Here is a 15,129-nt window from a genome sequence, read left to right on the forward strand (position 1 = left end):
TGTGGATTTTATATTCTGAGACTTTGCTGAATTCATGTATCAATTTTGGCGGTTTTTGGGGGTATTTGGGTTTTCCATGTAGAGTATCATGTCTTCTGTGAAAAGTAAAAGCTGACTTCTTCCTTGCTGATTTGGATGCCTTTTATTTGTGTTGTCTGGTTGCTGAACTTCCAACACTATGTTGAACAACAGTGGTGAGTGGACATCCCTGTCAGGTTCCTGACCTTAGGAGGAAAGCTCTCAGTTTTTCCCCACTGAAGAAGATATTAGTGGTGGGTCTTTCATATATGGCCTTTATGATCTTGAGGTGAGTTCCTTCTATCCCTACTTTCTTGAGGGTTTTTATCCAAAAAGAATGTTGTATTTTGCCAAATGCTTTTTCTGCATCTCTTGACAGGATAATATTGTTCTTATCCTTTCTTTTATTAATATGATGTATCATGTTGACTGATTTGCATATATTGAATCAGCCCTGCAGCCCAGGAATAAACCTGTCTTGATCGTGGTAAATAATTCTTTTAATGTGTTGTTGAATTTGGTTTGCTAGTATCTTGTTGAGAATTTTTGCATTCATGTTCATTAGGGAGATTGGTCTGTAATTCTTCTTTTTAGTGGGATCTTTGGTTTTGGAATCAAGGTAATGCTGACCTAATAGAATGAATTTGGAAGTGTTCTTTCCATTTCTATTTTTTGAAACAGATTCAAAAGAGTAGGTGCTAACACTTCTTTAAACGTTTAGTAGAATTCCCCTGGGAAGCCATCCAGCCCTGGGTTCTTGTTTGTTGGGAGATTTTTGATTATTAATTTGATTACTTTACTGGTCATGGATCTGTTCAAATTTTCTATTTCTTCCTGTTTTGGTTTTGATAGTTTATACGTTTCGAGGTATTTTGCCCATTTCTTCCAGATTGCCCAATTTGGTGGCATATAATTGATCATAATATCATCCCATTATTGTTTGTATTTCTATGGTGTTGGTTATGATCTCTCCTCTTTCATTTGTGATTTTATTATTTGGGTCTTTCCTTTTTCTTTTTGATAAATCTGGATAGGAGTGAGAACCAAGGGTTTAATGAAACTTGGACAACTATGTCTTTGCGCCTGGGATTTATTTTTCCTTTTTCCCTAGGTTTTTGTTTGTTTTTGTTTGTTATATTTCTGACAGGTTCCTGGAAATTTCATTTTGTGGGTACTGGGATGACATTTTCTTTTTTTTTTTATGTTTTATTTATTTCTGAGACAGAGAGAGAGAGACAGCGTGAGCAGGGGAGGGTCAGAGAGAGAGGGAGATACAGAATCTGAAGCAGGCTCCAGGCTCTGAGCTAGCTGTCAGCACAGAGCCCGATGCAGGGCTTGAGCCCATGAACTGTGAGATCATGACCTGAGCTGAAGTCAGACGCTTAACCGACTGAGCCACCCAGGCGCCCCTTGGGATGACATTTTCTAAAGATCACAGATATTTAGATATAATTATTGGAACATATAAATGGTATAGCCGTTCCAGGAAACCCAGTGCCAAGCTTCAAGATGTGTATTTCTCCAGAGATTGTATGAGAGAAATTCCAAAGCACTATGTGAGATAAATTTAATCTGCAAACCTCTAAGCACTTGTCTAAGGATAAAAGTGAAGCAACTACATCATGTACAGAAAAAAAGCTAGCCACTCTCAGTGTCCTTTCCTTCATGTATTCCTTTCTTCCCTTTCCTGAACTCTTATGCAACACTGAAAACGCAAACAGAGCAGAAGAGCAAATATTTGTTGAATGCTCTATTTCAAAGATTATTTAGAATATGTGGGGGAAGAAGTTTAGAAACCCTAAAGCATCTAGTTGTCTCTTTTATGAACCTAGATTTATTTCTTAAGGTCTTTATTTTTAAAAGCCAAATGTTTATGCCTAAACCAAACATTACAGCCAAACAATACATCTGGCCAAAAAGGACCTTATGTTACCAACTGATGTGAAGGAGGGATACATTTGATTTTATACAGAACAATCACCTGGATAAACGGTTGTGGTTTTACCTTTTCTGCTTTCTAAATTTTTCACTATAACAATGCTCGGTGCACATTTTCATGCTATGTGGTTGAATATTCCTAATATATGTACCTAGGACTGGAATTACTGGGCCATAAGATAAATAAAACTCTAACCTCACTGGATATTGATAAATTGATCTACAAAGTAGTTATGCCATAAATGTATATGCCCACAAGCACAAGATGAGAGTTCCTAATATTGATTTTTTGGCAGCGCTTTTAAAATTCTCTTTAGCAAAGCCTAATTACCAAACTACCAAATCACTTAAATGAGAGTCGTAATGAATGGCATTCTCATGATATAAAATGTCACTTGACGCACTACTGCTGAAGTTGGGTCTTACAGTCTCTGTACCTTTTATGGAAAGATAACTTGGGTAAGTATTATTGGAGTGTGGATATTTTTAAAAACCCAAAAGCATTTTACAAATAAGTAGGATATAAATTTAAAGTAGTTTTATCCATAGGGATAACATATATAGAACAGTTTTTGGTGATGAATTATGACTAAGGTAAGTAGGTACAGGATTAAAAATATCCATTCTGTGTGTTGGGCATTAAATTTAATGACTGGAATAAACTCCACCAAATGCAAATACTTTTTTTTTAAATCAGAGAAAAACAAAGGGATAAAACTACCCATGAGTGAAAGTGAAACAATTGTCTGGTTTGTGTTGAGTGGGTTTTGAGTCTGATAGGCATCTACTCAGACAATGAAAGTTGAAAGTTAATAGCATGTTTAATTATTTTTGATTAAAATTGATGTGTATTTCTGAAGACTGGTAATTGTATATAGAAGTCACAGCACAAAACCGGCCCCCAGGTTCATGAGGGAAATAATTGATCCCTTTGTTTGCGTTTTCATTCTCATTCAAAAAAAAATTGTATTTTTGGAAAACCCTCTATACAGTGTTGTTTACACAGGCACAGTGATAGGCCTAAGAGATCTCTGTGCACACAGAAATTGATATTGATAAGCACAAACAATATTGGTTTCCTGCATGCAGATATCTACTACGGTTTCTGTGTATCCTGAGCTATCCCTTTATTAGAGGTTGATATGGCTACTGGCTGACTAGGAAAAGAAACACGATGAAAAAACCCAGAAACCAAAGGACACAACCATGTAGGGGTTTGTGAAAGCCAGCTTTTAAATGGCCTCCAAGGATTATTGTCTCCTGGTAGTCACACAGTTATGAAGTCCCCTCCCACATTGAATAGGCTGACATGAAAAACAAATAATACATTGAGAATGAAAATGTCTGATTCTCAAGGCAAGGTCATAAAAAAACATGCAGCATAAGCTTGCTCTCTTGGATCACTTGCTGTATAGAAAGTCAGCTGCCATTTTGTGAAGACCTTCAAATGGTCATAGAAAGACACATCTGGGAAGAAACTGAGCCCTCCTCTCAGTATCCAGCGCTGACAAGCTAGCCAGGTGAGTGGACCCTGTTGGAAATGGATTCTTCAGCTCCAGCCAAGTCTACAAGTGACTACAGCTCTGGCTGACATCTTGACAACCTCATGAGAGTCTCTGAGCTACAACCACACATTTAAGCTGATCCCAAGTTCTTGACCCATAGAAATTATGTGAAATAATAAATGTTTATTGTTGTTTTAGGCTGTTTTGAGGTAATATGTTATGCAGCAATAGATAACAAATACAGGCTGGAAAGAGGAAAGAAAAGCAACTGTCTTTCTTCCTTTCTCCAAAACTGTAATAACTATTTCTCTTTACTTTTTTTATTTAAAGAATTGAGACACTTGGGGCACCTGGGTGGCTCAGTCGGTTAAGTGTCTGACTTTGGCTCAGGTCATGATCTTGTGGTTTGTAAGTTTGAGCCCCACATCAGGCTCTGTGCTGATACCTCAGAGCCTGGAATCTGCTTCAGATTCTGTTTCTGTCTCTCTCTGTCCCTCTCCTGCTCATGCACTGTCTCTCTCTCTCTCTCTTTCTGTGTGTGTGTGTGTGTCTCAAATGTAAAAAAAAAATAAACATTAAAAAATTTTAAGACGCTTGAGCATCTGACTCTTGCTTTTGGCTCAGGTCATGATCCCAGGGTGTGATATCGAGCCCCACTTCGGGCTCTGAATTGAGGATAGAGTCTGCTTAAGACTCTCTGTCTCTGTCTCTCTGCCCTTCTCACCCTCTCACATGAGCTCTCTCTTAAAAAAAAATTAACGGAGACAATGAAGTTTAGTTGGGAAGTTTCTGGCACTTCTGAGAAGATTATATGACTGCTTTAGAGTTTGAAGACCAAATGCGCTGTGTTCAGACTTAAAATTGTCTCTGTGTAAGACCTTTCAGACTGTGTTTGCTGAAGAAAGACACTGGAATGTAAAATCTCAAAATCACATTGTAACGTTGCTTGCTGGCCAGGTGTTGAGGGACCTTATGCTATTTATTTAGCCATGTTGTAATGCCCTTTCCAGTCCCAAATTCATTCTTCCCTCTAGAAGATTATTGAGATGGAACTTGTGTGAGATATACAGCCTATTTCAACAAACAGCAATAGACTCCTTCCTTTACAGTTTCCAGGGAAGGAAAAAAAAAATTACCTTGCCAGCTGGTACACAGGCCGTGGTGCATCAGAGCTACTAGAATCCTAACTGCCAAAAAGGCACCAAGGGGATTTTAATATATACAGTGTGGATGTGTCAGAAGACTCATTTTATGAAGAGTTTAATCTGTGCATTTGAAAGAGAATGGCAGGAACAGTCCCATGGGGCCCACCTCCAGGGCAGACAATGTTTTCACTCTGTAAAGAATGCCACTTGATGAGAATCAATACGTGTAGTTGGTCTTGACTACAAACAGTTCACTCTAAGCTGAGAAAAGGGCCACTGTCACTGCATTTGCTGGCTTCCCAGCTGTAATGGTCCCAACTCTCTCCATGTCAGAAAAGCCTACAATTATTTGATAGAGAAGAATGTATCGGGCAATTCAAAAGCTAGAAATCTCACATGGAGATTTATAATTACAGGGAACAGGTGTCCCGCATTTTTAAAATCCTGGTGCTGGTTTACAGCAGGACAGGTGAGCCCATTGTCCTGTCCCCTCTTCCAGAACCCCTCCAAATGCACGGACTAAGGCTGCCGGCCCCTAGAGGATGCCTAATGTGCCACAGCGTGGTCTCCTGGAGACGGGAATACTCTGTTGTGCCTGAATTAGAAAACCTTGACTAGGACCAGAGGAAGCAAATGCACCGTCAGCCACAGGCTATTCCTGTCCTTGCAGTTGCTGCCCGTCCTCAGCATGGAGACAGTGACACTCATGCCATCCGAAGCTCCTAACACAAGCTTAAAAACAGGGCCCCCTGACCCTTCGATTCCATTTAATTCATTCATTTTGCTTTGGAAGGTAGTATTACATCTTTTCCTTATTGAATTTTTTAATTAAAGTATGACCTTCCCTCGGAAGAGTGCACAAATCTTAAGTGTACAGCCTGATGATGTTATCACCAAGTGAACATATTCATTTAACTGCTGGCTCCTTCACTGTCCCTAGTCCACCCTCCTCTCAGGGGTAATGCCATCAGTTAATTTCACTTGGCTTTGAATTTTAGATGAATCTTGATGCATATACAGAGACATTTTTGTAGGGGTATATGCCTAGGAATGGAATTACTAGCTTTTAAGATATGCACACTTTAGAAATTGTTCTTTTCCTAAAATTTTTTAATCATTTATTTATTTTGGAGAGAGAGAGACAGAGCATGAGTGGGGGGAGGGGCAGAGAGAGAGGGAGACACAGAATCCGAAGCAGGCTCCAGTCTCTGAGCTGTCAGCACAGAGCCCGATGTAGAGCTCAAACTCATGAAAAGAGAGATCAAGACCTGAGCTGAAGTCAGACGCTTAACCAACTGAGCCACCCAGGTGCCCGCATTTAGAACTTGTTCTTAATGCTTTTGTCCTAGAGGAAACTTGACCTTCTTTTCCATAAAAATATCAACTCCCAAAGCTGCTTCTGCCAGTTTGTTCTTGGAGCTCTACTCTCAATCACGGAACGATAGTAGGCCAACAGACAGTCTTTGCCCTTGGGCATTTCGACTTAACAACCTTCTTTTTCAGAAGGCAACCAAGAAGCATTCCTGAATGAGAGTCTGACCAATCAGTGAGAGTTCTCTTGCTGCCACAGCCCCTTCTCTTGAGGTAACATCGATACCGTATGTCCTTCTGTGCCACTGTCTGGGATTTTCTGTCCCTTTCATACTCCCCTCTTGCCAGAATCACATACTACAGTATCAGAATTACACAATGAAGCAAGCTCTGAGCAATTTTAATCACTATAAATGTCCTTCCTTGAGAAACCTTACACCCCTCATCACACCAAGGGAAGTAGTATGCTAACCATGTAAAGAATCACGCTGACTCCACTTCCACAGAACTCACCTTCTCCCTTGGAAGACGAGATTCCCAAGAACTGGCCATGGCTTGCCCTGGATGTGGCATGACCTCTAACAAGGTAACTCTAAGAGCAGAAGGAGAAAAATAATACCCATCTCCTACTTATACAAGGATGGGATTTATGGAGTGTTAAAGAAATAACTCTGGTTAAAAACTTAGTGATGAAAGGATTGTAAATGTTTAAAAAATTATCTTTATTATCCACTTATAGTCCCTTAGCAAGCTTGCACTTAAACACCTATCTATTCTCAAGAGGAAACAGTTTCCAACATTTCAAAACACGTTTGAGTATCTCAAAATCTCCAGTTGGTAAGTTATTTATTTGTAACTGGAAATTTTTTCACTCATCCCTATTAATCTCATATTTAGAATAACTGATGACTATTTTCTTCCTAGGACACTTTTCATAATTAAAATTACTTTAAGCCACTGCTTTTCCTTCCGTTGACTAAATAACATCAAAGTCGTCATCTTTCCACAATGGACTCTAGCCTCAATTCTCTACTCACACATTGCCATACTCCAAAACTCAAATTTTGGAGTTCTAAACTATCGTGGGGAATTTTTTTTTAATATTTTTATTTATTTCTAGGAGAGAGAGAGAGAGAGAGAGCGTGAGCAGGGGAGGGTCAGAGAGAGAGGGAGATACAGACTCTGAAACAGGCTCCAGGCTGTGAGCTGGCAGTCAGCACAGAACCTGACGCGGGGCTTGAACCCACGAACCCCGAGATCATGACCTAAGCGAAAGTCGGACGCTTAACCGACTAAGCCACCCAAGCGCCCCTATGGGTAATTTAATTATAATTGGTGAACATCTGAAACTGTAACAATCATTAATTTGTTTATTCATCCATTCAGGAACTAGATAATATTTTAAGCTTACTATGAGTAACAGCTTGAGCTTCAGTATAGAACTAGACAGATGAATCCCTCATCTCATGGGTCTCCCTTCCTAAGTCTATTAGAAAACAAAGTAAAATGCAAAGCTTTATAAAGGCTATGAACAAATAAAACCAAATGTTGGCCTAAAGAATGACTGGAATAGGAACTACTTAGGATTGTATATTGAGGAAAGTCTTTCTGAAGAGATTACACTTGGCTAAAATCTAAATGATCTTAGGCGGTGCCATGGAAAAGATATGTAAAAAGGGGTTCCAGGCAAATGATACAGCAATGACAGGCCCTGTGTAGGGAAGGTCGCTATGACCACAACATGATGTGCAAAGGGAAAGGAGCAGTGTGGGGAGACTGGGGAGGCAGATGGGAACCAGATCAAATCCAGCCTTGTTGGCTATCATTAGGAGTTCATCCTGCAAGTCCCACAAGTCATTGGTGAATGATCATATATGTAAGTTCTTCTCTGGAGAATGAATCCAGGAGTGTGATCCTATTACTATTGCATGCATGCTTCCACTTTGTGATGCTCAGGATTCCCAAGGTCTCTTTGTCATCAGCATTGCTACCCTTCCTTTCTATCTTAAAGCCCCTTTTCCTCTGAAATACAACCTTCACATGAATCATTGTTTACAAGCTAAGATTTAATTCTACCATAACAGAAGGGGTGAGACACAATACATCTAATTTTCCCCATGTAGTTATCCTACCGTTGGCCAATAGGAAGCAATAGTTAAGAGCTTAGGCTTTAGATTGCATCAAAACCAGGTTGTATTTCTGGTTTTTTGACACTTTTACTACATGTAACTAGCATATTACTTTAGCTTCCTGAGTTTTTTTATCCGTAAAGTGGAAATTATATATCTACCTAAGAGTTGTAAGGATTGATGGAGATAATACCCATTAATCCTCAAGACATGGTCACTAATAATAATGATATTCAAAAAGCAAAAACCATAGAACTTTGTAGTAAAAAGAGTAGCAGATCTTACTCCACTTATTACTCTCATTTTGTATTCAAGCCTCTCTGAAGCTAAATAAATTGCCAATGGTCACGTAGTTAGTCAGAAGTTCACCAACTTTCCCAAGTCAATAGTCTTACAGAGGAATAATTCAATCATTCACCATTTGCTTTAGCTTTGAGATTGGGCTTTATGATCTATGTAATCATTATTTGAATAAACCACAAAGACACTCTGATACCTGATGGAGCAAGTTGTGATTAGATAGTGTGTGGTTTAATAAATGCTATTTTTGAGGGCTTGAGAGATTCATAACCATGAATTCTACTAAGTCACTTTTTACTAAGTGGAAGAAGTCAGTAAGAAGATGTGGCTTTTATATATATCTCATCCACCAAATGTGGATTGCAATTTATAGACAAAGCTCTGACAAGAAAATAAATTGCAGGTTATAGAAGAGCTTCAGTAAGCAAATTATTGGGCACAGTGGATATGTCACTTAAGGACCAAAATCTAGAGAAGTAGCTGTTCTGAAGTGGAATTATGTGAAACCCTCTTATTTCAAGTCATTGGCCAATTTTCACATAGTGATCACACAGACATGAACTGAGCTATATAAGTGTGAGGGGAAAAATCCTGAGCCTTAAGCATAAGTTTAACAAGTAGGCTTTTACATGAACTCTGTATATTATACTTCTATTTAATCTTTACTATTGGTTTTTAAAATGATTTTATTATTTGCTTATTTATTATGTAAATAAACTGCAATCACAAAAGAAAAATAGGAAATATAAATATATGAAGAAGCAAAAGGAAGTTTATGTATAATTTTACCACTCAAAAATAACTATTATTAATATCTTACCATCTACACACACACACACAAATTATTTACATATCCTAGTTAATTCTTATTTTACCTAAAGAGATACATCAAAGGAGGTTGACACAAAGTTTTAAACTGAACATTATACTGAAAAGCAATGATCACAAGTGAAAATAACATTTCATATGAAGAACTTCAAATTTTCACAATTATTGTTTACTACATACTTGATTAACCAATAACCTCTTTTCCTCAGGAATATATAAGGGATTTATGACAAAAAATTCCATTCTAATTCAACAAGATTTTACTAAACACCTGCAATGGTCCTAATATTTGGGGAAGCACAAAACAAGTGTTTATGCTTTTGAGACATTATATCTGCAAGGAACACACAACGAATTCAGATACTTGGGCAACATGATTGGTAGGAGAGAAACCTACACATTGAATTTCTGGTTCTAACGAGGTCAATGCTCTTCTTTTCCAAAGACTTCACTGTGAAATAGGATTACTACCTGTCTTCTCCTTTCCTCACAAGAAGAAAGACAGTAGTGTCCATTACACACTTTGTGTTGTCAAGATTTTTTTGAGATTGCTAAAACTCTGCTGGACAGATGGGATTCCTGAATTATTCTGCAGACACAGGCTCAGCCAACAAGTCAAGTTTTTAAATCTTAAATGCCTTTTTGATTTGTCAGGAAGGACAATTGATGCAGCCACTTTTAAATTTTACTCTCATTGAAGTACTGTATTTTCTAATTTGCCTTAATATTTCTTTTATATAAATATTGGTTTTATTGTACATGGCAGCCCCTACCTGGGGGGCTTGTGCACTGCTCTTCCCTTTGTCTAGAACTCTCATATGTCTTCCCCCTCACCTATTAAACCCTCTCTTCCTCTTTCCAACCCAAATACCCTCTCCTTAGGGAGGACTTCATGATGCCCACAGGAAGGACTTCGTGATGCCCAGAAGTTTTTCTAACTCTGTATTTTCACAGCCCTGTTTATATCCTCTCACAAACACTCATCTCAGTTATGGCAATGATTTACCAGTGTTTCCCTTACCAGACTGTAAGCTCGAGTTTTTGCTCACAGCTGTATCTACAATGCTCAGCAGAGTGCATAGGACATGCTAGATAATAAATGTTTGTTGAATAAAGTTCCCTAAAACCAAAAATCTGTATGCAGTGCTCTACACAAGGCAGGTGTAGCATATGCTAAATGCCTGGCATTCACTGACTAGACACTTGGGAACTCTACTACATCTTTGCATTAATATATTTTCTCAAGAATCATAAGTAATATATCTTTTCACCCGTCCTACATCTAAAGTAAGTAACCCCTCTTTAATAAAAAGCATCTTGTTCTAGGGATGCCTGAGTGGCTCAGTCTGTGAAGAGCCTCACTCTTCACATCATGTTCACTGACAGTATGGAGTCTGCTTGGGGTTCTCTCTCCCTCTCTTTTCTCTTCTCCTTCCCCACACATACACAGCCTCTTTCTTTATCAAAACAAACAAACAAACAAACATAAATAATAAAAACATCTTGTTCTAAAGATAGCAACGCATAGAACAGCCTCTGTCAACTGCATTATCACCAAATGAGGAGCACAGGGTAAATCTATACTCACTGTCCAGGGCTTATGGAAAGATCTGACTCGGAGTTTAATAGTGACTCATCCTATTCCTGAGAAACAGGAATTCCGAGTCAGCTCACCTTCCCGACATTAAAATACGAACCCAAAAGTACTGTTAAAAGTTGTCATTGATTCACTTGCTTAATTGACACGCTTATTTTTTACATTTAAATCATCTTGCTTTCCCTTGTGCTTTCAGACAAAACTCATTTTAATTAAACAATTACATGTTATTGTCCACAATTATCTATTTATCATAAACTCTGAGCATCTGATATGGGTCAACCACAACCCTGAGTGTTGTCACAATTAAAGAAGTCCAGCCGAAACAGGGGTTTACATGTTATTCACCTCTCTCTCTAAAACATCAAGAAAGTCCAAGAACTTTGTCCATGACAACTCTTACTACAATTTCCTATCATCTCTTGCTCTCTAGTACTTCACAATTCCCAAGTCTCCCCTTTCGCTATTTATGCCTACAGACCTCCACCCTATCCTGCCATCTTGGTTCTCCACCAGCAACTGCATCTCCCACAGCGAGTTCCCCAAAGCTCTCACCTTCCTTCTTAGTAACCCTTGAGCAGTGTGGTTCTTTGCTTAATTGCATGCCTCACAGAAACTGCTCAGATGATTTTCTCTTTCATCAGAGGACAAATGCGGAGAGCAGAAGCCGTAATCTACATACATTTCTATTTTTCACATCACAATCATGAGCATTCAAAATTCATCTCCTTTGATAAATAATAAGAAGCTCTTAGCATGATCTAATTCTCCAGGGCTATACTTGGCTGTCAATGAAAGATGTAGGAGTGTGTGTGTGTGTGTGTGTGTGTGTGTGAGTGCACATGTGCATGACAATGAGTCTGTGTGTCCTCGTAGCATATGTCTGTGTGTCTGTGTAGAGTACGTCTCCCAGACATCTATAAATTGGGTACAACTGAGAAAGCATGGAGAGAAAGAGACAATGCCATTAAAGGGAGAGCATAACAATGAGTGAGATTATGAAAATTGAGTCCCTGCAACTTCGCCTTCCAGGTCTCAAGCCATTTTCAGCTATCACCTTTCCACTGCAGTGCACTTAGCCATGAATTTGTAGGAAACATAGTGACATCATTTTCAAATTCATATCCTAAGACTGATATGCTTCATTATTCTGAGGCATAATGGGAAGTAGTCTTCCTAATCTTTCTCTAATGTCCCTGAATCTACACTCAGCTTGGATCTTTCCAAAGTTCCCATAACTCCTTTCTCACCTATCTGAACAGCAGCCAACACAGACATGCACTGATACGTGCATATAGGATTATATAGGTTTTTGTGAATATATTCACACACATGGTATTGAACTATACATCATATTCTGCAAATGCTATTTTCATGTCTTACAGATCTGTCCATATCAGAATATATTGGCCTACCTCATTATTCCATAGAATTGTATGGAAAAAACCCACATACCATGTCAATTTAACCAATTTTTATTGACAGGCATTTGTGTTGTGATCTTCTTCCTATTAGAAATAAGGCTGTAATACCATCCCTGTTCAGACTCCTGGTTCATAGGTGTGAGTATTTATAGTTAGTGTTTCTCAAATCTGGCTTCACATTAGAATCTTCTGGAAAGCTTTTAGAAATACTGCTGCCCATGCTCCATAGCCCCTCCATCCACTAGTCCAGTTAAATCAGAATCTGGGGGTGGAACCCAGGGATATTTATAAAATCTCCCTCAACTAACTTTAATGTTCAATTAAGGTTGAGAATCACTACTAATTATGAAGAATTGGAATTGTTGAGTTGAAGGGTCTATACATTTTACATTTTGAACTCATTTTGTAAATGGTTACATTATATACACTTGTAAATTATGTAGTATCATTACTTCTGCTCTAAGTAAAGTTCTCAGGAAATCTGAAAGTATAAACCAAGTACCAGGAAAGGGTCTCTTTCTAATGGGAGCTCCTCCAAAATGTCTATATTAAATGAGTGTCCACTCCACCCCAAGTCATTATTTTCACAGTACTGGGTTTGTTTTCTTTGATTCATAGGCATAGCCCAGAGATATTGCTGGCTTGGGTCCAGACCACCAAATTAAAGCAAACATCGCTATAAAGTTAGTCAAATGAATTTTTTGTTTCCTAGTGCATATAAAAGTAATGTTTATACAATATTGTAGTTGATTAAGTGTGCAATAGCCTTATGTTTCAAAAAAACAATGTATATACGTTAATTACAAAATACTTTATTGCTAAAAAATGCTAACTATCCTCTAAGTCTAACTACCTGTGGTTGTTTAGTCAGTGATTAAGCATGTTAGACTCTGAGAAGCACCAGTAAAATCAAGGAGAAATACTGGTTGCTCTCATTTCTCAGACCTAGAATTTCCAAATAGAAAACAGTATTTATTTTATTTTATTATTTTATTTTATTTTATTTTAATGGCAGTATAGTTAACAAAAAACAAGTATTTTATCTTAGCCAAAAAGAACCTAAAAACCCACACTATCATACAAGACACAGATTACACACACACACACACACACACACACACACACTCACACACACACACACACACACATTAGAAGGTGGAATATGATGAGCCATCTTTAGTAATAAATCTGTCCCTTCTCTGCCATTCTCTTGCATTTTGGTAAACATCTAATGTTATACAGCAATGGTACAGTTAAGCATGAGGAACACTTAGAAGATCTAGCCACAGAGCGTATCAGCTGTCACTGAGAACGTGATTCCTCAGCTGTTCCCCTTCTTTCTCCTTATAAGTCCTATCACATAGTCCTATAAAAAGGAGGGGTCAAGACCGCAATTTTCTTTTGATTCTGATTATCATATTAAACTACTCAGGATCATAGTTGCAGAAAGTCTCTAAATTCTTCTTTCTCTATATAACAAATAACAAATAATGCCTAACCAGGTGACATACATTGTGTACAATAGGACTAACCATTTTTAAAAAGTCGTCAGTGTTATATATTATGAACATGTTTAGACTTTCCTTCTATATTATACCTGACTAAAACACAAAGATACGTAGGAATGAGACCTCACATCTCTTTTATTTGAAGTTTCAGGGTGAATTTTTACATTTTTAGATTAAAAAATTTTTTTTTACATTTTAGGATAGTTCTAAACTTATGGAAAAGTTGAGGGAAGTTCCCATGCACTCCACACCCAGTTTCTCTATTGTTAACATCTTATTTCAGCATGGTACATTTGTCACAATTAACAAACCAATACTGATGCGCTATTATTAGCTAAAGTCCATGCTTTATTCGTATTTCCTTATTTTCCACCTAATGTTCCTCTTTTATTCCATGGTTACATCTAGGATACTACATTACATTGACCCATCATGTTGCCTCAGGCTCCTTTAGTCTGTGAAGTTTTCTCAGCCTTTCCTTGTTTTTGATAATCTTCACAATTATTAAAAGTGCTTGTCAGGAATTTTGTAGAATGTTCCTTAATTTGGAGTTGATTGATGTTCTTCTCTTGATTATACTAGGTTATGGTTTGGGGGAAGAACCTGTCAGACATTACCTCAGCAACACAGTCAAGGTTAGTATCAACAGTAATATCAATACTGATAGCATGTACCCTTGAAAGGATATGAATGACACCTGTATCTTTGTGAGCACTATTTTTTAAGCAGAAAGTTTTATGCCAACATGTTTTCCTCTGGTCAATAAATAAATCCAAGATATATAATTGGTAACACAAAGGGATTTTGATATATAGTGAAATCAAGACATTTCCCTCTTAATATGAAGTATTCTTATTTCAATCTTTTATTTTTTATTTGGCTCAGAACATAAAAAGCTCTTTTACAGGTAAGACCGTCATAGATTTTAAGGGATTTCCTTTTTTTATTTTTTATTTTTTAATTTTTTTAGATTTTAAGGGACTTTTGCACATAGGAAAGTACTAAAATGGGCTGTGGGGGTTCCCGGGTGGTTCAGTCGGTTAAGGGTCCAACTGTTGATTTTGGCTCAGGTCCTGATCTCACAGTTGCATTTGTGTGATCGACCCCCGAGTTGGGCTCCATGCTGACAGAAAGGAGCATGCTTGGAATCTCTCTTTTCCTCTCTCTTTCTGTCCCTCCCCTGCTCGCTCACTCTCTCTCTCACACAATAAATAAATAAACTTTAAAAATAAAACAAAATAAAATAGTCTGTGAATTAAAGTAAGAGTTTATCCATCATTCAGTAATTGCAGAAAAACCCTATTTATCCTTTGATAGTCCAAAGGAAAAAAAATTGATGGATACATTTCTGCTATTTAAAATATAGTGTTTCTATTATAAAATATAGCATTCTTTTTAAAATCCTAATCCAATTATTTAAATTTGA

This window comes from Hyaena hyaena, unplaced genomic scaffold, assembly GCF_003009895.1.
Source record: "Hyaena hyaena isolate Hyena2069 unplaced genomic scaffold, ASM300989v1 scaffold_353, whole genome shotgun sequence".
NCBI lineage: Eukaryota > Metazoa > Chordata > Mammalia > Carnivora > Hyaenidae > Hyaena > Hyaena hyaena.